This window comes from Hibiscus syriacus, unplaced genomic scaffold (genome assembly GCF_006381635.1).
Source record: "Hibiscus syriacus cultivar Baekdansim isolate YM2019G1 unplaced genomic scaffold, ASM638163v2 tig00003725_pilon, whole genome shotgun sequence".
Lineage (NCBI taxonomy): Eukaryota > Viridiplantae > Streptophyta > Magnoliopsida > Malvales > Malvaceae > Hibiscus > Hibiscus syriacus.
The window spans coordinates 1030727-1058109 of NW_024061982.1; the positions used below are offsets into that span (position 1 = coordinate 1030727).

General features: G+C 33.2%; 1 pseudogene; it reads left to right on the forward strand.

The window, feature by feature from the left end:
• The first annotated feature begins 15546 nt into the window (after window positions 1–15546).
• Window positions 15547–16348, forward strand: LOC120183930 (annotated as a pseudogene).
• The last annotated feature ends 11035 nt before the right edge of the window (window positions 16349–27383 follow it).

The window sequence follows — 27383 nt, forward strand, 5'->3', positions numbered from 1 at the left end:
TGGTTAAAATGTTGAAAAAATTATATATTTGTGGAAGATGATATTGAGGTGGAATAAAAAATATATTTTTTTTTTATATGTTGACACTTAAAAGTCATATTATCTAATTGTTAATGATCTAACAGTTTTGTGAATATGATGTATGCATAATTGATGACTTTGTTCTCCATAGGAGTTAATCACTAACCTTGTCAACATCGGAGTGGATTCGTCTCCAGACTCTGATCACATATCATCGAAGTAAGCTGTTGCTTTCGAAGGAGAAAGTTGAGGTCTTCAAGTCCCAATATGACTTGCTTGTTGCCAACACTATCAATGATGAACTGCAAAATCACCAGATGAACCATCATCCATGATAGGTGATAGAGTTGGATCCAAATATCTCAACTACAAAAAATCTGCAGTGACGATTGTGGTCGAATTGATTGGTACCATGTTGACAGGCCTTCCATGACTTGAGTAAACTATGAAATATCAGTAATGAGCAATAGGACGTTGTGAATCAGTCCTGCGAGAGAAGAGAAGAATGAATACTTTGAGTTTTAGAGAAGGCATAATGCCAAAAGTAACCCCCAATGTTTATCAAAATGATCATTTTGATCTCTATTTTTTTCTGGAGCATTTTAGCTCTAAACGTTTCAATTTGAGATAAAAAAAAAACTCCCTCTATAGATGAAAACCATTAATTCACACGATTAAAGCCCTAGATAGTGCTTTTTAACTTAAAATGAAATGTCAAGGCTAAAATGTCTAAAAAAATAAAGGACAAAGTGATTACTCGTTCAAATATTAATGGCCTTTTTACCTTTAATGAACATTAAGGGCTAAAATGCTCCAAAAAATATAATAAGAGGTAAAATGACCATTTTGATCAACGTTGGGGCTAATTTTGATATTATAGTTGTAGAGAAAGATAAGATAAGAGTGGCAAATTAGGATTAGAGAGAAAAGAAGAATTTAAAATGAGAAAATAGCTTCAGTGACCGAAAATGACTTATAATATGATTTTAACTAATTTTTTTTGGATTTACGAAAATGACCAACAAATTCGCAACGCGAACTCCAATTTCGCAACACAGGTTCCAAAATCGCAACGCGAATAGGTAAATCGCAACGATAATATGTAAATCGCAACACATAAGTCAAATTCGCAACGCTAATTAACGATATAGGTAAACAGTACTATCACAAGGTGATTTTCGTTTCACAACGTGATTTCCAAAATCGCAATGCGAATTTTTTTGCAACGCTAATTACCTATATTGGTAATTAGTGTTGCGAAATTCGAGTTGCGAATTGGAGAATCGCGTTGCGATTTATTCGCGTTGCGAATTTGGAAAATCGCAACGCGAATTTTGTTTTCGCAACGCTATTCTGCAATCAACGTAATTTGTTGCGAATTACTTTCGGTTGGTAATTTGGAAAATCGCAACGCGTATTTCGTTTTCGCAACGCAATTCTCCAAAATCAAATCACAACGCGAATTTCATTTTCACAATGCTAATTACCTATATCGATAATTAGTGTTGCGAAATTCGAGTTGCGAATTTGGAGACTTCGCGTTGTGATTTACCTATTCGCGTTGCAAATTTGGAAAATCGCAACGCGAATTTTGTTTTCGCAACGCGAAAAATTTCATTTTCGCAACGCTAATTACCTATATCGGTAATTGGCGTTTCAAATTTGACATTCGCGTTGCGAATTTCGTTATCGCAACGCAAATTACCTATATCGGTAATTGGCGTTGCGAAATTCAAGTTGCGAATTTGGAGAATTTGCGTTGCGATTTACATATTATCATTGTGATTTACCTATTCGCGTTGCGAATTTGGAAAATCGCAACGCGAATTTCGTTTTCGCAACGCTAATTACCGCTATAGGTCATTAACGTTGCGAATTTCAAGTTGCGAAATTCGAGTTGCGAATTTGGAGAATTCGTGTTGCGATTTACATATTATCGTTGCGATTTACCTATTCGCGTTGCGAATTTCATTTTCGCAACGCTAATTACCTATATCGGTAATTAGCGTTGCGAAATTCGAGTTGCGAATTTGGAGAATTTGCGTTGTGATTTACATATTATCGTTGAGATTTACTTATTCGCTTTGCGAATTACATATTATCATTGCAATTTAACTATTCGCGTTGCGAATTTGACTTTGGCGTTGCAATTTTGACTTCGCGTTGCGATTTTGGAACCTGTGTTGCGAAATTGGAGTTCGCGTTGCGAATTTGTTGGTCATTTTTGCAAATCACAAAAAAATTGGTTAAAATCGTATATTATAAGATATTTTCGGTCACTGAAGTTATTTTGTCTTTTAAAATTAGGTTTTTTAATACGTAGGCCATGCCAATGTCATTTTCATGATTTTTATAGCCCTAATAATCATTTGGATCAATTTGTTAAAGCCAGTGGGCTTTAGTTACAACACATAACAAATCCAACAACTTTAGTTGATCCAAGTCCAATTTCCTCTATAAATACAAATTATTATGTTTTAAAATTTTTATTTACACACCAATTACAATTAGAATAGTAAATGAGACGAGACAGATCGTGAGTTATTCAAGTTTGACTTAAAATGAATGGAATCGATTCGAGTTTGAACTCGCTTAGAATTCTTAACGAGTCAAAGCGAGCTACTTGATACCTAACTCAAAAGCTCGTGAGTAATTCGAAAAATAATATATTAATATTTAAATTTTAAATTAAAATATTAATAATATGAACATTTATATGTTGTTTTGTAAAAAAAATAAATATAAAATTCCATATGTTTTTAAAGTTTAAGTTTGAGCTTCAATCTAATTAAGTCGGAGAATGTTTTTGATTCAAGTATTTTTGAACTCTATTCGAGTTTTAATTTTTGATGTTATCAAGCTTGAACATTTTAAACTTACAAACTTTCGAGTCAAACTTCACTTTTTTATTTTAAATCCGAATCGAGCATTAAAATTCTAAACTTAAATGTTTTAGAGTTTAGTCAAGCTGTATTTTAAACTTTTCAAATTAAACAATATTCAAACTTTTCGAGTAAACTTATCGATTTCATGTTTTTAGCCCTAATTTTCTTATATTTTGAAAAATAATCTCGTAGTTAGTACCGTCAATTACACAAAAGTCAACTACAAGAAAACGCAGTGGTCAAAGACGTGTACGACTCACACCCAAATGGCCAAAACCAAACATAGTGTCGGTGGTTTGCAAGGGGCGAAATTATACATTATATTATATTCCATTTAAACAAATTGGCCTTTAATTTTAAATCTCATACAAACTGATTCTTTTATTATTGTAAGTATTATGCTTTAGGAAGATTCCGTGATGCTTGACGATCGTGGATGAGTACTATTAATTTTATAAAAACTTAAATCTTAAAGTATTCAACCTATAATTATAAATTAATTAAAATTTTAAAGGTGAATTGTTTTAAATAAAATATTAATTACATTATTTTTCATAATATTTTTTAACAATAATTGAATCAAATATCAACTCCTAAATTAAAAAACATAAATATTTTTCCTTGCCATTGAAGTTTTCGCTGCCATTACCCTCTTCCGCCGGCGAGATTGTCACCACTGTTCTTCCCTCCTTGCATGGCCACCGTTCAATGAGAAGAAAAAAATATTTAGAATTTTTTAATTTGGGGTTGCTATTTGATCTAATTGTTGTTAAAAAAATTTATAAAAAATAATGTAACTAATATTTTATTTTAAATAATTTACCTTAATATTTTTAATTAATTTATAATTATACATTGAGTCCATTAAAAATTTAATTTTTTATAAATTAAATTAATAATGCTCAGTGATACTCACCATTAATGATGCTTGTCGTTTTTTGTACTCAGCGATGCACATCTAGCGTTTAGGATTTTCCTATGCTTTATGTTAAATCATTAACATTATTAAAAAGATACTGCTAGCAAAGTGGTGTGAAGTATTTTTTTTCTTCAAATCTTAAATTCTTTAGTTTATTTCAAAAATAAAATTATAATTAAAATAATAACTATTTTTAATAAATTTACTGTTAAAAATTTATGGATCGATCAACCAAATCAACAGAATATAATAATTTATTTTCTTATACTCATAAATTTAAATCGTTATAAATAAAATAATTAAATCGAAAAAAAATTGTTCAAATTGAGTAAATAGATAAATAATTTTTTTAGAAGCAATATATGAATAAATTAAATATATTTATGGTGAAAATACACATGAGTCCCTGTACTTAAAAAAACCAATGTGACTATCTTATTATTTTTCACCCAATCTGGTCCTCCAACTAAAAAAAAAACTCAATATGATCTATTGACTAAGATTTTTTGTCGTTGACCGTTATGATGCTAACCGGTAATTCACAATGTTAATGTGGTAGCTCATAATGCAGATGTGGCAGTCACAATGATTGATGACGTGGCAGATTGACTAAATTAGATTTTTTTTGTCTATTCAATGGTCAAATTGATTTTTTTAAAAGTTATGGGAATTATTTAATTTGTTTAAAAAATTATTTTTAAATCTTAAATATAAAAATATTAAAAATAAAAATTAAGTTATTAAAAAATTAAATATATATATATATATATATATTATAAAATTACTTTTAGAAAAATTAAATATATATATTAAAAATTCTAAAATTAAAATGGTAACTTATAAACTATTAAATAAATTAAATAAATATTTTTGTAAATATATATTATACCTAATATATACATATAACATGTAGTCATACCATAAACGCTTATACAAAGTATTTTTACCGAATTAATCAAGAATTACAAAATTTGAATTAGATGAGACTTATAAATTTTGGATTAATCAAAATTTATTATGTTTTCTAATTATATTTAGATACAAAATTTGTTAATATCAATTAATCCAATAAAAATATTGCTATAAGTGTTGATTATATGTTATATGTATATATTATGTATAATACATCTTTTTAAAAGTATTTTTAATTTTTTAAAAATTAGAAATTATCATTTATAGATTATGATATAATATTATCATTTATAATAGTTTTAGTGTTTAATATATATATAAATATTTTATTTTTTATTTTTTGAATATTTAAATATTTTGGTAAAGTATACAAATGGTCCCCCGACTATAGGGTGATGCCTTGTTGAGTCTCTCGACTATTAGAAGTTATAAATTGGTCTTTCGACTATAAGATATTTCTTTGTTGAGTCCCATGACTATTAAAAGTTACAAAATGATCATTCAAGTATTTAATATGTTCCAAACTCATAATTTTTTGTTAAAAAATTAACGACAGCCTAAGTTGGATGTTAATCTGATGAATGAAATATAATAAAATTTGATCCCAAAATCTAAAAACTATCATATCTTAATCAACAAGTTAACATATAACTCAAAATTATCAATTTTAACATAAAAAAGACGAGTTTGGAACATACTAATAGTCGGATGATCATTTGTAGCTTTTAATAGTTGGAGGACTCAACAAAGCAACATCCTATAGTTAAATGATAAATTTATAACTTTTAATAGTCGAGGGACTCAATAAAGTATTACCCTATAGTTGAGGGACTATTTGTGTACTTTACCATAAATATTTTTATATTTAAAATTTAAAATAATTTCTATATTTTTTTAAAAAAAATAAACGCTTAACTTTTTTGAGAAAATCAATTGGCTCTTGAACAAAAAAATAATAATTAATACATCTGTCTTGTTATTCGTCACGTCGTTAGCCACCACAGACTAACACGTCAGCATCACGTAAGTATTGTGAATTATCACATCAACATAGAAACGATCAATAACTAAAAACGTTGGTCCAATGGTCACATTGAATAAAAGAGTGATACGAATGGTATATGAATTTGTTTTTAAAAGTACATGGTCTTAGGTGACTTTTTGCTAGAGGTGGGTACACGAGCTACCCGCCCGTTTAGCCCGCGGGTTTTGACGGTGCGGGCTTAAACGGAGCGATTTAAAAAGCCCGTAATCATAAACGGTTTTGAATTTTAAGGTATGCGACCCGTTAAATAAAAATAATTTTAAATGCTTTAAATGCAATAAAAAATAATGTTCTAACTTGCTACACCTTTAAAAATGATCTAATAACTTGAAAAGGAATGTAGTATCGTCAAAATAATAAATAATATTAAATTTATTTTAAATAGCCATAAATGATTATAAAATAATATTTTTTAAATTTTTTTAATCATTAATATATATAACGATATAATTACTTAAACTCAAATAAAAAACAATATTCACTTATATCACCAAATTGAAAAATAAATAAAACAATAACCACATTATACTTTTATAAAACACGATTATTCAAGGCTATAATATGAAGACACAGAAGTGTCTGCAAATAGAAATTCAAACATAAAAATTCAACAAAGTCAAACATTATACAAATCTAACAATTTTTTCTTTTGTAAAAGCCTTTAAAAGTTGAAAAGTATGTTTTTAATTTTTTTCTTTTACTTTTCTTTCTTATTTTTAATCCAAATATTACGTATCATGTAATATATTATTAGAATATCACGTGACTTTTATAATTAAAGAACGAAATGGATAACATACTCATGAAAAAAATAAAGGTCAAAATTAAATAAAAAAATCTTTAAATACCAAAGTGATAATAATGTAGATTTTTTAAGACTAAAATACTATATAAATCTTTTAACTTTTATTTTTTAAAATGAAGAATAATTTGATACATTATAAATAAAAAAATATCAAACAACGGTAGAATTATGACAAATACTCTAATAAATTTAAGAACTACAATGATTATAATTAACATTATATTTATAGGTAATTTATTTTCCTTTTCTATAAAATTCTTTAAGTTTATTTTCTCTAAAATTTTATAAATTTTAAATTAAGCAGTCTATTACGGGCTTCGCGGATTACCCGCGGTTATATCCATTAAATTTATAGATTTAACGATCCGAGCTAAAAAAATCCACAATTTAAATGAACTTTAGTATTTGATATCTAAAACCCGCACGAACCGCAGGTTAAACGGGTAGGCCGCAGACTCTAGCCCATATACCCACGTCTACTTTTTGCCATGATGTATTAATAAAAATACTCTCATTCATGTCTGCAATGCATTATTGTGACACTTGACCCACATTCTGCTCCCTCTCTGTCATTAAATGCTCTATTTATCTGCTTCTACTCTAGCAAGGAAGAAACAGGGGAGCTTTCAAAGTTTTCGTGGTTTGAGTTTGAGAGGAAGAAAATGGAGAAGATTCACCCACATCCCTCTCAATTGCAATCCATTCGCAGCCAACCGTAACTACTCTGAAGAAAGATAGCTCCTCCATAGCGGGCTTCTTGGGTAAAAGTGGGTACAAATTCTGGGTTTTGACTGCAATTCTCTTACTTGCGTTTTGGTCCATGTTTACCGGCTCCGTTTCTCTCAAACGATCTTCTGGCAATCTGAATGCATTCTCTTCATCAAGATCTCGACGTCCTCGTAAGCAATCTCATGTTTCTTTTTTTTTCGCTTTCGGTTACTCTTTTCTTCTTCTTCTTTTTTATGGGGGTTTGATTGATTTAATAGGAATTGGAAGAAAGAGAGAGTGGTGAGGAAGATGTGGGATGTTTATACTCACAGCACAAGGGTTCGTTTGCCGAGGTTTTGGCCTGAAGCTTTTGAGTCTGCTTACAAGAGTTAATCAAGTGATGCTGCTGGAGTTCGAGATACTTCTTTCTCTGAGATTGCTAAATTATCTATGCGATCCCTAAATCTTGATTCCACCTCCGCTCATTCAAAGGTCAGTCTCAATTTCTTCTCACCAATACCTCCATTACAATCCAAATGAGTATTAGGATTGGTAACTTGTGTGTTATTTTTTAATGATTTAAGGCTACTTTTTCGTTTCCCAGACATTTCCCAGTAATTACTTATGTGCAAAGTTCATTTAAGTTTCTCATATACATGTGATGGTTATAATGTCCAGAGCAGTAGCAGTGAGGGAGAAAAATGAGTTCCAAACAAGGTGATAAAAAGGAAGGGAATTTGCAGTCCTAATTTGGGGTTGGAATCTCCATCTCTCATGCTGCTTCAACTTATGAGCAATTTCCAATTGCCAGAAAGACGTGTATCAGTACAAGTTTTCTATTATTGTTATTATTATCTGAAATTGTAAAAAAGAGAATGAATAGATGGTTCGTTTAAGTGCAAGGTTTTTACTTTTGTTTTGAACTTAGCCTACATTTCCTTTATTGTGATCATAGTTGGGTTTGCTATGAACTCAAGAATCAGCCATGGATCTAATGCTTCACAAATAGTTAAGAGTTTAAAATTGTAAGCTTAATATAAAAATAAATATTCAAATTATATTATTTTTTTTATTTACGTGTTTAAATTATTTTTTGATCAATTTAAATGATTAATATTATAAACATTATTATTTTAAATATCCCGACCGTAATGACTTTAAAAATTATGTTAAGTTATGTTCCGATAATTTAAAATTTTTATTTGAAACAAAAAACTTAAAAATATAATTTCTTTTAAAAAATTAAAATTTCATAAATCTGAAAAAAAAATCTCAAAATTTTGAAAATCTTTATTTTAATTTTTATACCCGTGTTGGCCATCACTGTTTGCCGTCGTTGACAACGACGGAACCTCCACCGATGATACAACCAGCCAACGACACAACCAGCATCACTAGCCTTTGAAATCATTATAGCCGCAGGCACCAAATACTAATATTGGGTAAAGGGGACAAGAGACAATGGGTAAGAGTGAGAGGGAGATGAAATCATTTTAGTCGCCGAGACCAAATACTAATATTGGGTAAAGGGGATAGGAGACAATGGGCGAGAGGGAGAGGGAGGGGACGAGGGTGTGGGTAAGAGAATTTTTTAAAATTATCAGAATATAACATTTGTCATTTAACGGGATTGTTTAACAAACGTTATGGTCAGAGCAATTAAACTAATAATATTTATAATGTTAGGTAAATGATTTAATCAAAAAATAATTTAAGCATTTAAACTAAAAAACAATATAATTTATACATTAATTTTTATATTAAGTCAATTTTAAAAAGAGATTTAGACAGCGGACACATCTTCATTAAAATTCTACGAAGACAGTTTTTTAAAATTTTCCTAATTTAATTTAATTAATAAATCTAGTCTCACTCTGAAATAAAAGTTTAAATTTTAAAAAGTTATTTTTATTTAATTCTAAAAAATATAATTTTATATTATTAATCATTTGTATACTTTTACAAATTTAATGATATCTATATTACACATTTTTATATTATTTTTACAATTACTTTTTAAACTTATAAAATTCTAATAATTTAAAATTTTATATATAATATTTATTTAAATATTTTAATCATAAATGCTGTGAATAGTAACAAAATATTTTAATCATAAATTCTATTAATATACTAATGAAGTATAATTTTATATATTATTATTAATCAAATGATATCACGCTATTAAATATTTTTAAATAAGTTTAATTTAAAATTTAATAATGTTATATTATCGCACTTTAAGAAAGCATAATATCACACCTTGTTGTGTAGTTCTTTGGCTTATGAAGGCTTAAAGACTGAACTCAGATTTTAGTAATAAAAATAAATATTATCTTTAGAAGTTTAAATTTAGGTTATTTTTTCGATATATCACCGGTGACCGGTAATATTATCGATCTAACACTGGTCATATTATATTTCCCGATCTAACACCCTTAGTAGTAAAGCGTGCCCCTGTACTGCGCTATACGATGATTTGGCGTCACGTGGGGTATAGCGCGCCACATGCACCTCGCTATACGGTGAGCTGGCACCACGTGGGTATAGTGCGACCCCTGCAGCGCGCTATACCTGTATATCTGACACGTGGGGTATAGCGCGGTGCAGGGGGCGCGCTATACCCCTAACTACCGACCCCTCCTCCCTGTAAATACCCCTATTCTCAATCAATTTTATCGCACCAAATTCTCTAAATTTCTCAAATACTCTATTTTAAGGTATATTTATATATTTTTACTATTATTTTTACTTTATTTAATATTTTACTAATATAATTCTTTTGCAGATATAATAGAAGGCAGTCTACTTCGCTCGGATGGAAATCATATATCTACACTTTGCTGATACGGGTAACATTTTAACGTTTTAATTAATTTAAATTATTAGTAATTTAGTTATTTATTTAATGCATGATTATTATATTAATAATTAAATATCTCGACACTTTACTGATACGGTAATATTTTAACGTTTTAATTTAATTTAATTATTAATAATTAGTTGATTCATTTAATGCATGATTATTAGATTAAGAATTAATTTTTATAATTATTTATTTTTAGGAGAAGGACTGTGTATTAGATCATTTTATTAGGAATCTTAAGTTAGTGATACCCAGCCGTGTCTTACCGTATTTAGTAGAGGTTGGATTCGGTTACATAGGTAGATATCAGGGTCACTGTAAGATAGAGCTAGACCTGATTTCTGCCTTAGTAGAGCGGTGGAGGCCGGAGACCCACACATTCCATCTTTCGTGCGGAGAGTGCACGATCACGCTTGAGGATATTTCTATGCACCTGGGGTTTCCTGTGGATGGAGATGTGATATCGGGGATAGCTTCCGGTTCTTGGACTGCTTTGTGTTGAGATAGTCTAGGACGTGTCCCGGAAAATTTTATCGGAGGTAGGATACCGTTAAATTGGTTAGATGCCAATTTTCGGGAGTTGAGCGCAGACGTCTCTGAGGATGAGGTTAAGATGTATGCACGGGCATGCATACTGTAGCTGATATGAGGGTTGCTGATGCCGAACAAATCGCGCAACCTAGTTCACTGCATGTGGTTGCGACATCTTAGCGACTTTCGTCTCACCGGATCATTCAGTTGGGGCTCGGCAGTTTTGGTTTTGTTGTACAGGGAGATGTGTGGAGCCACTGACTACAAGCGTAATGCTATCGGCGGATGTCTCCTCCTGCTGCAGTATTGGGCATGGTATCGATTGCCCTTTTTATGTCCTGTTGTGAAGAACCCATTCGTATTTCCACTACTTTTGAGGTAATTATAAAACTGATTTTGTATATTAATAATTTATACGTATAACAAATTTTTCCTTGAATAGGTGGTCTACTGATAGGAAAAATCATCAGGAGCTACCTGATGATTTAGAAAAGATTAGGGTGCTAATCGGTCAGAAGGTGGCACAGTATGAATTTTAATGTTTAAAATCGATTTTATATTATAGTTATATAATTAGATTATTTTGATAAAAAATATATATTATTTGTTTTAGTTTGAATGAGTGCCATATTCTACTGATGATGTGAGGGCGGTGATCCACCTGAGTTGAGGGGTCCATTAGATGTTTGGATGGCGAGTCCCTCTGATCTGTTATACGACGAGTGGCACTCCACTGATCGCGTGCTCCGGCAGTTTGATTGTTTTCAACCAATTCGGAAGCACCTCGCAATATGGATGAGTTGCATAGCTTAGATAGGCGCGGCAAGATAGATACAGATTGGCTGGTGAGGCATCATGAGTGGGTGTTGTGGGAGGATCGACATCGGCGCCTTCCGTAGAGAGCCATTTTACTTACTTCTTGATGTATGCTGAGGATTATTATGAGTGGTTCAACAGTAACGGGAAATCGTTCCTACTTCCTGAGGATGCACGAGGGCAGACCTTTCCACGACGTCGACAGAGACGTTCACCGACACAGCACCATCGTCCCCCGACTCGTGGACGGAGAGCAGGTGCTTCCGGTTCATCCTCAGCTGCACCAGCAGGACCTTCCCAGCAGCCACCGCAGCCATATATGATGCCGCAGCCATATATGATGCCGCCATTGCCTTTCAATTACCAGATGCCGCCGCCTTCACCCGGTTTTATGACCCCGCCACCGTCACAGATGACCCCTCCTGGAGGCTATATGGGTCTATGTTTGCAGACCTGACTTGGGGTTCATATACTGGATATTTGGCGGTACCTGCGCAAGACGACGACGACGACGACGACGATGGTGATGATGATGACAGCGAGGAGTCAGACTAGTGATACGAAGAAATCCTCCTTGAGACTGACAGCCACGCCCTGCGGAACACATTCGCGCAGGCATCGATAGATTTGTTTTTTATTATATTTGTATTTACTTTATTTTGTTAAATTGTAATTTTTTTTATATATTCTCATTTAATACTACTTTATTTTATTTTTTAATGTATTTCAGTTCGTTTTTTTATTACCATTTAATATCAGTTATTGTAATTTGATTATCATTTACCATTTAATACTTATTGTTATTAGTTTGTTAAAATTTTGATTGTGTTTGTTTTTTAATCTTCATCGGTGATTATCAAATGACATTAACTTGAAGTAAATGCAAATTAAAGTAGAAGAATTATTTTGATAATAAAATACATCATTTCCTCATCAATTTTACTTGATGACAATAGAAGTGAACATATTTTTCTAGTGTGTCATGGGTTTCTACAATGCCCACATCTTCTGTATTGTCTAGATCTTTCTCTAATATCCATATCGCAATGAATTCGATTGGATTTTTGGACGACCACGCTCCCTCAATAAACTCGAATTTGGTACAATCGGAAGCCAATCTTGAACCTCATCAGGGTCTTTGTCATTACCTATGGGGGGAAACTCTAATTCGTATACCTTAAAAACTTCATAGTATACGGGATCCACAAAATTGTTAGTCTTGACGTGTATTTGACAGCATTAACGCACTGTGGGTAACTCCAAAAAACCGGTAGAATTGGCATCGATCGCGAAGAACTCGATCATTATGGTATGCATAAGAGGTTTCGAAGTCCACAATTATCCCAGGATTCAACGTTCGCACCAGCCTAAACCAACCTGGAAGTTCGTTGTAAGATGCATCCCATTCGCCATTGAAGTTTGACAATGGCATTTTGTTTGCCAACCAAGCTTTTTATAGGAGACAGTGTACCCATAATGCGATGTATAGCTGAAATCAACACTGCAATAGCTATATGAGAGCTTGCTTTGACCATGGGCATGATGGCTTGGCGTCACTTCGAGTCCAAGTTGGGATGATCTTGGTTGACCCCTCTAGCACAACATGTGTAAGGACCGTTGTATACTGTTAGTTCTCATCTTTTGTTTTTTCTCTTCCTCTTCGATACGCGAACCATCCAATTGCATCCGTTTTCGCGCTGGGCACAGTAGCATACATATTTTTCGATCGTGGAGCGGTCTACTCTGGACTGAACAGAATTACGATATTGTAATTTTTGATAGCCATCACCGCTTCTTCTTTTCTTGAAAAGTATACTGTTAGTTCTCATCTTTTGTTTTTTCTCTTCCTCTCGATACGCGAACCATCCAATTGCATCCGTTTTCGCGCTGGGCACAGTAGCATACATATTTTTCGATCGTGGAGCGGTCTACTCTGGACTGAACAGATTACGAATATTGTAATTTTGATAGCCATCACCGCTTCTCTTTCTTGAAAACTCCATGCCTAAAGATAACTACATTATTATTGATGAGTAATACCCATAGTCAACGAGATGAGACATATCCGCAAATTCTGGCCCGTACATTGCACCATAATCAGCTTCATACATGTGTGCAAGAGGGTCAGTTTCTGCCACATTTCCTGGAACTTCATCATCATCAGAGTTGAATTGCGGTGATTCTGGGTCAATGAACAGTCCAGTCTCAGCACCATCCGCACCAGGCTCACGAAGCGATTCTTCTGGTGGAGATGATGGTTCCTCCATGCTCTCCACATTTAGGTCGAAGAACTTACTACTTGCACACATTCCCCTTGAACTGGAAGGCATATCGACATTGAGATCGAAAAAGCTCGCAGTCGAATACCTCCCTAGAGCTTGAAGCCATCGCGTCAAATGGAAACTGCACAGATGGTTGCGTCGATGACATCTCCATATTAAGGTCAAATGGATTTGCAGATGAATCTCCCCTGAACTGGACGCGATGTTGCCATACGGATTGTTCGTCGACCTATCTCGGTACATATCGTAAGGAGTTGCGGGTGAATTTCTCCCCATTATGGCATTAAAATCATTACATATTACTGTCATCGGGCTGTCAACTTGATCAACTTGTTCAGTCAGCCCATAGTGGGAACTTAATGATTGATCCCGAACAGCACGCACTTGAACAAAATGTGCATATATCTCAATAGCGGCGTCTGAATAATTACTTTGAGCTTCAACCATCATTTCAACATCATCATTGTTCGAAAGTTCTAAAACGATGTATAAGTTAATGACAACAATGATGTTGGAAATCTATACTGCAACGATGACACTCTTCTATTACTTCCAACATGAATCTTCATCGAAATCTTCGTTATAAGCTCCTCAAGGGTTATGTTTCTCTTGAATGATATTTTAACATGCTCATTGATATGAAAACCTTCTCGAATTTCACCATCATAATAAACAATAGCTGAAAGTCGCGCCATTATTTGAGTTTAAAAGTGCGACACTATTATATTGAAAAAAATAAATGAAACAAACTGATTTAATAAATTATATATGAACGAACATATAAACACAATAAAATTTTACACATCAACGTAAATAAATTAAATAATAATTTAATATTATTACTGCTCCGCAAAACTATTTCGACGTATGCTCCCGATTTCCAATTTTACGAGCACAAAATTAATTGAAAATAATTAGTATAATATTTTTTTCAAATATCATAATAAAACAATAAATATAAAAAAAATTATAACAAAATTACCTTATAACGAAAAATCGCACGAACTTCTAAATAAAATATGAGAAGATTGCCAGAATTATTGACTCGTTGACGGAATTGTTGTATTAATTTATAAGTTGAGAGGAGAGATGTGAGAAATTAACCGGCGGAGAATGGTATTTATAGCGAGGAAAGTTATACAAAACGCGGTACCTGCCCCGCGCTATATAAAATTATGTGAGGAGTAAATGTATGTGGCGGTACCTGCCCCGCGCTATATAAAATTATTAGGAGTAAATGTATAGCGCGGTACCTGATCCGCGCTATACCCTTACGTGGCGTATAGCGCGCTTCAGGGGCCGCGCTATACCCATGTGGCGCCAGCTCACCGTATAGCGCGGTGCAAGGGGCGCGCTATACCCCACGTGGCGCCAAATTATCGTATAACGCGGTGCATGCGCGCTTTACTGCTAAGGGTTAGATCGAAAAATATAGTCTGACCGGTGTTAGATCGATAATTACCGGTCACCGGTGATATAAGGAAAATCGCTTAAATTTAATATTTATGTTTATAAAAATATGTGTTATTGATTAAAAAAAGTCGGCGAGCCGTTGATGAGCAAGAGGTACATTAACCCTGAAGTGCAGTGTATATATATATAGGGGCAATTGCACACAAAGGATATGGCGGGAAAATTGGCGCCCATATTTGCAAATCACAATTCCGGTTTTATATAATCCCAATCTTAGTCTTCAAATTTAAACGCATTTGTTGGAATAATCCATCTATTTCATTTCCTTCTCAAGATCCTTACAATGGCTCAAATCAACAACAGCCCTGAAATCAAACGCCATCCCAAGAAGTCCCCAAACTCGGTCACAATGGAGCTCATGAAGTTACCCAAGCCCAGTCTCAGTTTGAGAGTCAAGAAGCTCTCTGAAAAGCGGTGTTGCCCTCAAGAGGATCTCCTCTGCTGCTGGATACGATCTGTCAAGGTAAGCCTTGGATTTACAATACATTGGTGGGTGGGTTTTTTCTTTTTTAATGTCTTATTGTTCATGAATCTCAATTAGGATTGGGATAGATTTTTATGCGTTATCGTTTCTGGCACAGTGCAATCGACACCAAAGTGCCAGCCAGAGGAAAAGCGCTGGTTCTGATCTAAGCATTTCAATACCCGAAGGAACCTACGCCCGTGTTGGTATAAATCTACTACTATCCTCGAATTTGAATTGGTTTTTCTACTTTAAAAATTGTTTTTTTTTGTAGCACCCAGGTCTGGCTTGGCTTGGAAGCATTCCATTGACGTGGGCGCCGGGGTAATCGACGCTGATTACAGGGGACTCTTGGAGTAATATTGTTCATCACTCAGAGATTGATTTTGAAGTGAAAGTGGGCGATAGGATTGCGCAGCTAATTATTGAAAAGATAATGTGCCTGATGTGTTGGAAGTTGAGGATTTAGATTCTACTACTAGGGGAGCTGGTGGATTTGGATCCACAGGTGTTTAAGTCCATGGGTTTCTCCCCCATATAATTGGTTTAGGATTGTGGGTCGTTTCTTATTGGGTTAAGTTTGCTGTTTTTGCTTACTGATATTTTTAATTGTAAAGTTTAAATGGATCAATGGTAATCAGCAGTACTAAGTCTTCACATAACTATGCAAATATGGTTCTGGGTTTTATATTTTCCCGCCTCCACGGAAAGAGAAGCAATCTGGTTTTTGCCGCTCGAAATTCAAAAAAAAAATCGAAAGAGAAGTTCGGGTTTACTTACCTCCGTATTCCGAGTGATTTGGATCTAAAATTGCAAAATAATTGTTTTTCTCGCAATTCAGAGTGCAACATTGGTCGGTTCTTCAAGAGATTTACGTTAATGTTTGGAATTTGGACCAGATTTCAGGTGCCACAAATTGATCTTCCATTTTCGTCTAGATCAGATCAGGTAAGCTCCATTGTTTTTCTATTATGATCCTTAATCCTTTTTCCGTCTATTTCCCCCCAAATGATCTAAACGCATTTAGTTTTGTGATAAAAGTAGCCATAAAATGTATATATAAATAGATAAAACAGCGGTTTCAAGGGAGAGAGGGATGAATTAATCTCATTAATTATATGCAAAACAATGAAAAGTTGGAAACATTCAAATAAGATCACGGTTTTTGGTACTTTACAGGGAAAAAAGGCTGTGAAATTTTTCTTAGTGATAAAAACAGAAACCATAAAAATAATTTGTGCTTTAAATAATTTTTACTGTAACACATACGCTAGTGAAAAGATCTCTGGTAAACTCATCTAGAAGTCCATTAAGCACATACTTCTCCGCATCCCTTATAACATCATCTTTCTTATGGAACCCAACCATGGTGTTGTACCAACCCAAGTCCCACATACAATTCAGACCTGGTTCCTTGTTGTGGACACGGCCTCAAGCATTTTGGTAGGTAGTCTTCCAAGGGAGAATCTTCTCTGCCGTCCCTTCCATATAACTTCAACTTCTCAAAGTCCTTGCACATTTGCTTGATCAACTCATCCCAAGATTTTGCTTTGTTTGAAGTTATGGATACTTTCAGAAATGGGTGAACATTTATTTCTGCCTTCTTCCTTCCTTTTCATTACTTCGTAGCCACAGTCTAAAATGAGCTTGCTGTCTTGGTCGTGATAGTCGTGACTGTTTGCATGAAGAATGCTGATAGGAACGTTGATTTGAAAAGTGCCTTTGCTGTGTCATAAATAGTTGGCTTTTCATAGGTATCTGTTTGAGGTGATTTTCGCTTTCTGTTAGTGACTCTGGGATCTCTGGTATGGAAGTCCGTTGATTCTAGCTGTGGGATATAAGAGATTCCTGTTCCTCTTCACGTGTTCCTAAAAACAATGGACTTAAACAGAGAATTTTGTTTGTTGTAAACCACCCCCTCAGAAGCATAAAAAAGAAGGCATTTGATACTTCAATTACCATGCCTTAATTGATAGAATGATTAGGAAAACCGAGGTTTCCTTAAGAGGGTGCTGTATTATGCATGTAGTGGACTTCTATGGTTCAGTTTTACTACTCATGCATGTTTGTTCATATGCCGAGGCTAGTGCTGTCTTGTTGTGTGTGCATAAACCTATTTTAAATTTTAGAAGATGGTGTAAGCTCATCTTTCTAGACCCTTAAGTTAATTTTTCCTTTTAGTTTTTTTTTCATGGGATGTAACTGGAAAATTTGAGAAAAAGACATTGGAGCTGCAAATTGTACTTACTGTGTGTAGATCAGGTAGACTATCCTTAAACTCATGTTCATCGTCTCTGCTGAATCAGTTCTTGATCTGCTGTTTTGTAGCATTGACATATATTCTGGTGCTGCATAAGATCAAAACAGTTATTTTGGTTCCACTTAGAATTATGAGAGTGGTTGTCTATATAGTTGGTTAATGATCGTAGTTATGGTGATCTTACTGATTTTTTGTAGCTAAGGCTTGTTCTTCACTTTGTCTTTGACATTCATCTTCTAGATTACAGCACAAAGTTGGATTTCGCTGTGCTTTTTCTGCAGTTGGGCTTCGCATGATGATTGTGGCTTGCTACTGACACATTGGGTCTAATGATCTGTGTTTCTACATCTTCAAACCTGCTGGCTTTCATTTTATCTGCTTCTTGTGACATAGCAGTGTCTTCCCTTGTCTGTTTCTTCTTGCAAATTGGAACTTTGATGCTTCATGGTCCTTGGCATATTATTACATTTTGCAACTTTTTGGTCATTATTTCATTGATCTTTCTAGAGGCCTCGAGTTTATGGTCTTTTGTACTTCTCGCTTTCATTGTTGTTTGAACTTGAACAGGTTTTTTCATCTACAGCAATGGGATGCGAGCTTTTGCTGATTCAGATTCCGTATCCCGTAGAGGAATGCTGACTGGAGTTTCTGCTTAATGAATCTTTAATTTTGAAATTTAAAATTCTTGAACTCGACTGGAGTTTCTGCTTAATGAATCTTTAATTTTGAAATTTAAAATTCTTGAACTCCTATCGCTGGCTGGATTTTCTTGGTGCCTACCATACACTAATCCATTGAATTGTGTTGCATCAACATGTTCAGTGGGAGCCTTTCCTACTAGTTGCTGCTTGATCCATTTGCAGCTGCTTCTTTTGCAAATTGGTTGCAATAGATATTGGTTCATGTTTTCTTTTGTGTCTTCTCCTGCAATTTCAGTTTTTGTTGTCCCTTTCTTCTGTTTGTCTCTTTTTCTCTTGAAGCTCATATTTTTGAGCATGTGAACCTGTTGAAATCCATGATTATATTGCAGCTTTTGTTGATTGCTCAGTAGAAGCTTGTTGGCATAATTAATTTCCCCATGAAGCATGCTTTTCGATGTACTGTGGCTTTTCTGGCAATGTAAGTGCAGCTTCTGATCTTTTATGGACAAGTGCTATCATCTGCTGCATCTCATCTTTGAAAACTGGTTCCTTGATTCCACTTCTTTCAGTGTACTTCTGTTCTCTCTGCTTTATACTATCATGGTTTCTCTCCTCCTGAATTCTTTTCTTCTTCCAGAGCTATGATTTGGTTGGGCAACGTCACTTTGTTGTTCTTATCATGGCCTTTCTGAGCTTGACATTGAATTTAAGTCTTCCAAGCCCTTTCGAGGTGGTAATTTGTCGTGAGCAGCAACCCTTGTGCTAGCATTTTTAGTTGCCAATGTTTTTCCTGCTTGTGATGCAACTGTATCCTGAACTGATGGAATCTTGCTGGTAGTTGTTGCCTTCTGTTTTGCTGGTGGGAGAGATGGGGTTGTGGAATCTTTTGTCCTTTGTTCAGCCTTCTTGATGCTTACCTGTGCAGGTCTCTTTGCAATTATCCCTTCTCTTTTTTATTTCCAAACTCCTATTTTGTGGTGACCTTTGAATCTACATTTCCTGGAAGTTCATTGATCCCCATCAGCTTTGCGATCACATTTGGAATTCTGGACTTCTCTTGTTTGGACTGCAATGGAGTTGAGTGAGTTTGTTCTGAGAATGCAGTGAGAGTTTAACATCAGGACCATAGCTAACTGATCGCTTGTGAGAAGATAAATTTGAGGCAGCTGCAACTTCTTGTCATGCTTGGAATTAGTAACCCTGAAGATGGGTAAGAGCTGCCAGCCTCAGCTTAAGTTCTGTTATTGCAACTTCTGAATGTCATTAAAATTTCTTGAGGGTCTATCAAAAGAAAATATCGGCCTACTCAATTGCTTCTGACCAGCCATTGTGACGGTGTTCTCATCATCATCTTCTCTAGCAGCGTTAACCGACTTTTCTCTGTGGTGTTATCAAGTAATCCAAAGTTTCCTGCATGTTTACAAGCAACGTTAGAGACTCCTCCAAATCCATTGCTCCTTTCAACAGTTCCCTTCCAATTTTTATCGATATCTGTTAAAGTTGAGGCCATTAGAGCAGTCGCGGAGGATCTGATTAGCTTTTGTGCACCTCTTGATATTTCTTCAATATGTATAGAGAGAGTAGGGAGTTGGCTACTTGAAGGTTGCTGCCTGCTTACTGCTCTGTTTATTCTTTCCATCTTCCCGTATCCACCTGTCTCCTATCAATGTTCAGTAGAAAACTGAAAATTGAACTAGTTCCCGAAGATTCTGTTCTTATCTTTCCTCCATTTTCAAGTGCGAAATCAGGGCCATCGACATCTCCCATTTGTTGTGGCTTCTTGCCTCCCCCAAAAGGAACAATCTGATTTGATGCCTGCCCAGTGCTGACTGATTTCCTGCCTCCACTAGGCCTGTTTTGTGTGCTTCCAGCTCTAAAACCAGTCTGAAGGAAGCCAACATTTAACTAAATGACATTGTTCTATCTGATTATGGCAGTATGAACTGACCATTCTTTAGCTGTAGAAACTTACAGCTTTGACTGCCTCTGGTTTCCTGGACGATTTATAGGTTGCCTTGGAGTAAGCATATGCATCTGCTCCAACATGCAACAAAAGGAACAGGGTTAAAATTATGTATTTAAGTTTCTTTCTGACGGGGTTTTGCTAGCTAGATAAAGCTCTATTTTCATGAGTCTAGCCTTACACAGGTTCAATTACTTAACACCGCCAAACTAATAAACTTCTCCTGACAAGGATTTCCATACATCATTTTGCTATTCTCCTTCCGCATTAATTTAAACTCATTCAGAGATTCTTTCCTTTTGTCATATTATGCAGTAAAAGTGGTCTCATTTTTAAGTTTTACTTTATGTGAAATGGTTCCAAATCATAGTATCATAGGTGGAGACGATTAGACTGGAAGAGGTAGTGGAGTGAAGCAATTAGCTGAACAACATAAGCCAGATAAAGCTAGACTGCCTTTAAAAAGAAAGATCAAAGGATTCTGCACTCTTAGCTACTTTGATCAACGTCTCCAAAACAAAGAATTGTGCATAATCACGTGGTTGGTTGTCAGGTAAGAGAATAGAATCAACAACTGCTTTAAGACTTGGATGGTAGCAGGGGATTAGTATATGTTATCTCCAGAAGATAGAAAAGAAATGGCAATTGATGCTAAAACGATACATTTCAACAATTGAATGCATGTGCATGATTTCTATATTGTGCGAGGTTTTCTTAATTTGTATCATTAGCTTCAGAAAAGTGGACCAGTAGTCATGCATCCTGTTTTTCAAACTTCTGGAAGAGTTTGAATAAGAACCATGATTCATAACCAAATTCTAATCACATTTACAGGGTTTTGACTGATATCTTGGAAGGATGTTGGAATCCTTTGACAACCAAGCGTGTTTAAGCAGAGATTTAAGGAAACTCTCACCTGCAACCTTTGATTTGAACCCCTTGAGTTCTGAGAGGCAGCCATCCGCTTCTTCCGCAACCGAAAAATCATCTAACAGCTTCTGGGCAAAATCTGATCGCTTTGTCATGCTTGGTATTGGAATGCAAACAAGGTACCACCTTCAACTCTCTTTGAGCTAGAATAACGTGGAATTTTCTTTGCATTTATGTTTTGCTCATTACTCTAGGAATATGAATGTTTTTCTTCCTTCTTCTTCTCTTTTAGTCGGGAGAGTTCTTTCAAAGTTGGGTAGGTTGGGAGTCTAGTCTTGCTTGCAATATAAATGGAGTTTGAATTTTTTTTTTGTTAGATAGTTGACGTGAAAGTTAGCTCTATATCTCTCTCTGGAGGGTCTCTGTAAGTATTTCCTGACTTTGGTTCTAATCCAAGCAATGGCAGAAAAAGGTTCCATTCAAAGGGCTTCCATCCCAAGCCTTCTTTATCAGCATCTTCCCTTTTTTTTATTTATCACACTCCCTCTTTATTTCCCTTGAGTAAAAACCTTTGCATCAAACCAAGGTCATGGCAAATTGGTCTCTGCATTGAAGCTATTGATTTGCTTTGGTTTAATATTTTAGGTAGGAGATAACACAATAAAATTAAAGATAGTTAACAATGGCAGGCTTTTGAATAGGGAGAGATGAAGCCGACACTTTTGGGAGCTTTTAACTGATCCCACCATATCAAAAGAAACAAAATTGGGTCAAGTATTAATCCAAGTGATGAATTACATTTATTTTTTACTTAAATAAATGTTGAATTTACATGTGATGTTTTCTTTATGTTGTTCAGATTTTGATGTTTTGTGTGGGATATATTTATTTTTTTTTATAAAAAAATTCAAGATATTTAAAAAACGCATAAAATTGGTGATGTGTGGTGGAAGTATTTTTATACTATTTTGGTCTAGTTCTCGGTCATTATCTTGAACTAACAACCGTAAAGCCATATGATTTTGTAAAGGGGAAAAATGGGATAGCAGAAGGAATGTCTGATAGAATTCAAGATATTCAAGTAACTGTATTTATAGGATTATATATATATATATATATAGTAAAATTAAGTGTTGCTACAAAGATCAAGTTGATTCTACGTGATATTCTCTTATTGAAAATAAAATTACAAGTTTCCTTTAAATAGATTAAATACATGTCAGATAGAATTCTATCATATTAAGAGATAAGGGTTATAGAATATCTAATATACTTAATTATTAGAGATAAGAGTTATATGATGCCTAAACTATTTAGTTATTAACAATAAATTTAATTTTGTTTACCATCTACAATTTATAATATGCTATTAATAGGTTAAGAAATTTTCCGAAAAGATACTCCAAAGCAATGTTTGGTGTAGACCCATTTAAATCCAGTGGTTCATTTAAACTACGGTGTTGGAGCTGGGTCTTCTTCATTCTTCCTTTCAAGTTGTATTTCATTCTATTTTGTCTGCTCTAACAGTTGATTTTATTTCTCTCTAATTGCCATTTCTTTTTTTAATTTTATTTAAGGCTATAATTGGGAACCTCTTTTAAAAAAAACAATAGAAACAAAAGTTTGGTAAGATGTTACCGTCTCCTTTCTTCAACGTTTTATCACATTGAATGTAAATATTAAATAGTTTATTTCATTTAATAAAGATTAAATGTTTTATTTTTATTTGATGTAAGGTCATCTTATTTTAATCTAATATTCTTTTCAGAAATTGCTACTAAGGTCATTGCCTTATTACATATGTCTTAACCCTATTTGATGATTCGCATAATTTCTACTATTTTATCATAATTATAGTTCAAATATTTACATCATTATAATGTATATGTACAATATGTATAATATATTTGAAATATATTACTAACTTACATATCTTATTTTCAGTTTTTAAAGAACTGTAATTACAATTACTTTAATCTTTTTTTCTCTGCTTCTTTATTCTACTTATCCTATGTTTCTCATAAATGTGTAAATAATAATCATCAATCTGTATACCCCTGTCTATATCTATCTTTGTTATAATGCTCTAGTTTTTTTTGGATAACGTACACAAATGGTCCCCAACTATAGATGTTACTTTATCGAGTCCTCTAATTATTAAAAGTTAGAAACTGGTTCACCGACTTTCAATATTCCAAAATCTTTTCTGTTAAAAATTAATGTTCATGTGAGTTGGACGTTAACATGCGGACTGAGATGTGATAAATCATATTTTAATGATGTATAGTGCATCGCCGTTGCTTTCAAGCACCAACTCGTCAACATAATGTTTCAAGCAACGACTTGACATATAATGTAAATGGAGATTCGATCCACAAACTATTGCTAAAATGATTTTGAGATCAAATTTTGTCATATCTCAATCATAAGTTAATGTCCATCTCAGATGGACACCAATTTATTAATGAAAAGGACGAATTTGAAACATATGAATAGTCGAGTGACCATTTTGTAACTTTTAATAGTCGGATGACTCAATAAAGTAACGCCCTATAGTTGGGGATCATTTTATAACTTTTAATAATCAAGAGACTTAACAAAGTAACATCTTATAGTCAGGGGACCATTTGTGTACTTTACCCTTTTTCACTACTTTATTCTAGTTATCTTACGTTTTCATAAATGTGTAAATAATTAATAATTTCTATGTACACTCATATCTATTTATATTTTTATTATGATGCTTTTGATTGAGTTTTGTTATAACGATAAATATAATGATCATATGGTAAAAGAAATATTAAGATTTTACGTAAAAAATATTAAATAGAAAAAATCATAGACAAAGAAGAAGAAATTTCACTATTATAGATAGAAAAGAATTACAAATAGATTTGTGAAAATGATGTAAATTCTAACTTTAATCTCTCATATCGATTTATCGAGATAAGTACTTGATTACACAGAGAACTTACATAAAAAATCTACACAGAGAACTTACATGAAAGATCTACTCAAATTAGGTTTTTCACTTTTAATTAACATATAGTAGAAGTATAGTTATATTCGGATTCAAACAAAATTTGAGTCATAAAATTATAATAAAACTCTAACAATCTCGATTTGACATGAATTTCGAAAGTGCAAGGAGTTCAAGAAAAATAAATAAATTAGATGAACAAGTTCACCTTGAGAACATTTTCTTTTCTTTGACGAACAAGTTCTCTATCTATTCTACGAAACTCCTTAAACAATATTAATCCACAATATTACTAATTGAATTCAAGTCTTTTCAAGTTTAGATGTACGAGACTACTTAGTCTTCACATTGTTAAGATAAGTCTTGTTCAAGTTTAGATGTACTAGACTACTTAGTCTTCATATTGTTAAGATCATCACAAGTGTCAACTTTATTTATAACTGTTTCACCACGTTTATATCATGTACAATAACATCTTGATCACCAATATAAATTATACATTTTGTGTTATTTATCATTATGGTGAATGAACTTTCTTCTTCTCAAATTTGATGCACACACGAACTTGAACTCTTTTCTTCTTCTCATAACTATTATGTCAACAATTGTATTGTTTAAAATAAAATCCTCTTTGTTTGATCCAGTCAAGATGTTTTCACCAGTAATGTTGTCGTCTGACATAGAGAAGAAAACAATAGTTACATCATTTAAAATTGTTTAACCTTATAGAACATAAAACTTGACAATCTTTCTTTGTGCTTTCATCACAAGGAGAAAACTCTTACAGATTTTCACATCATTTACCTTCATTGAACTATTTGTATCATTTTGAATATAGAGTATCTAACGAGATCAGATTTCTTCTCAAATCTAGAACATGTCTCACATTACTAAAAAAACAACACATACACATATAATTTTATAAGTTGCAAATCATTCCCGATTGTGATTCATATAAAAATGGTTACTAGTGAAGAATCCACTCTTTCCTTGTTGTAGTCTTCACCAGAAGTAACTAAAAAATCACTAACATCTTAGTCTTCTATTATATTTGTCAATATGAAATTGTCTAGTTTTGTGATATGTAACATCCCTTTGATCACTTTGCACTGTATCGATTGTATTATGTCTTATTTTCTTGTAATAATAGTATTTTTTTCTCGTGTTCTTGAATTTTTACATAATCTTGACATCATTGCTAGAACTTTTCACCTGAGTCCTCTAACAAACATTGAGATCCTCTCCTAGAGAGTCAGATCCAGCAATAAAATGTGTCATCTTCTCATACAAGTCTAATGAATTATAAACTTCATCTATTGTGAGAGGTAAGAGGTTAACGATTATAAAAAATTGTATCTTTAAAGCTCAAATAAGAAGGGGTAACAATGAAGCAAAATTAATCTTAGATCCTTTTTATCATACTTAACTTCCACGGTTTCCAAATATGAGACAATTTCTTTAAAGATAGTTAATTGATCCACCAAGGATGTACGTTCAACCAAACAACAAGAAAAAAGACTGTTTCAAATGCAACTTGTTGGTTAAGATTTTTTTCATGTATAATTTGTAACACCCATTTCCCGTTTACGTCCCCGTACACGAGTCACAGATGTCACATAACTTTCAAAACATTTTCTTCCTTGAAAACCAGTAAAATCTTTAAATAAAACATTTTAATATAATAATAATAAAAACATTCATTAACTACTAGTATGTAAAAAAACCTTAAAGTTCGAACGTGTAAATACTACAACTCATATGTCAAATACATATCAAAATATCATCATATATCTATTACATGCCATCTATTTATATCAAAAGTAGACATAGATGTCATATAGTTACTGATGAGGCAACCTTTGATTTACGATGTCAGTTGCACTCCTTACTCCGATTATATTTAATTACCTGGTATGCCTCACTATTATGCCTTACTGTAGTCCAACTATTCTGTAACTTTTTCCTTGTCTTTTTGTTTGATTGTCTCACGAATTAGATTAAGGTGTTCACTTAAGTTTCATGAAATTTTTAAACTTAATTTCATGTTAATTTATCTTTATTTAAGCTTAAATGAATATTAAATTCATTTAATTGAGAAAAGATCATTTTACCCTTAATGAAACTTTATAACTACCATCAAACCAATTCAAATCAACCTTATCATCTTCCGAAAGTCAAAGATGAACAAATTATTTAACCCTTTACCATTTTGTCCATGCAACTTTCCAAAAATTGCAATCTTGCCACTTTAATTCAACAATCCAAATTTAACATGGAATTAAATCCTTAAATCCAATGGTTTATATTATTTTCCATCATTTTAAAATGTGGAAAAAATATTTTCAAGCATAATTTAGCATCCTTTAAATTTTCTCAAAATTTCTATTTGATCCGATTTATTGATCTCTAATCATACTTTAACCCTTTCTAGTTTTCAACATAAATTTCGGATCAATAATATGATTTTAATAAAACCCCACTCTCAAAAGAAAACTATCTATTTATGGAATAAAAATTCTTTTTTTGGAAAAATTACCACTTAGGTCCCTGAACGTTTCCCAATTTTATGCTTTCATCACTAAACTTTCAAAACTTACATTTCAGTCACTAACCAAAATTTGGAGTATTACATAATTGCTCTAACTTCAAACACAACGCAACAATGATCTTCTCATTTAATATGTCTTGTAGAATTTCATCCAAAAGATGCATATGTAATTATGATAGGGTATTTTGTTCTTTACACTACTTTTCTTTAAGCTTTAATGTCGAAGGCATTTTATCTAACTCTAGCTAGACATCATCCAAATTCATCTACGCTATAATTGTCCGCATCTTCATCTTCCACAATACAAATTTGGTGTTACGATTCAACAACGAAATTTCATACTTTGAGGATGACATTATTGTTATTGAAACAAGCAACTAGAATACTTTGAGATC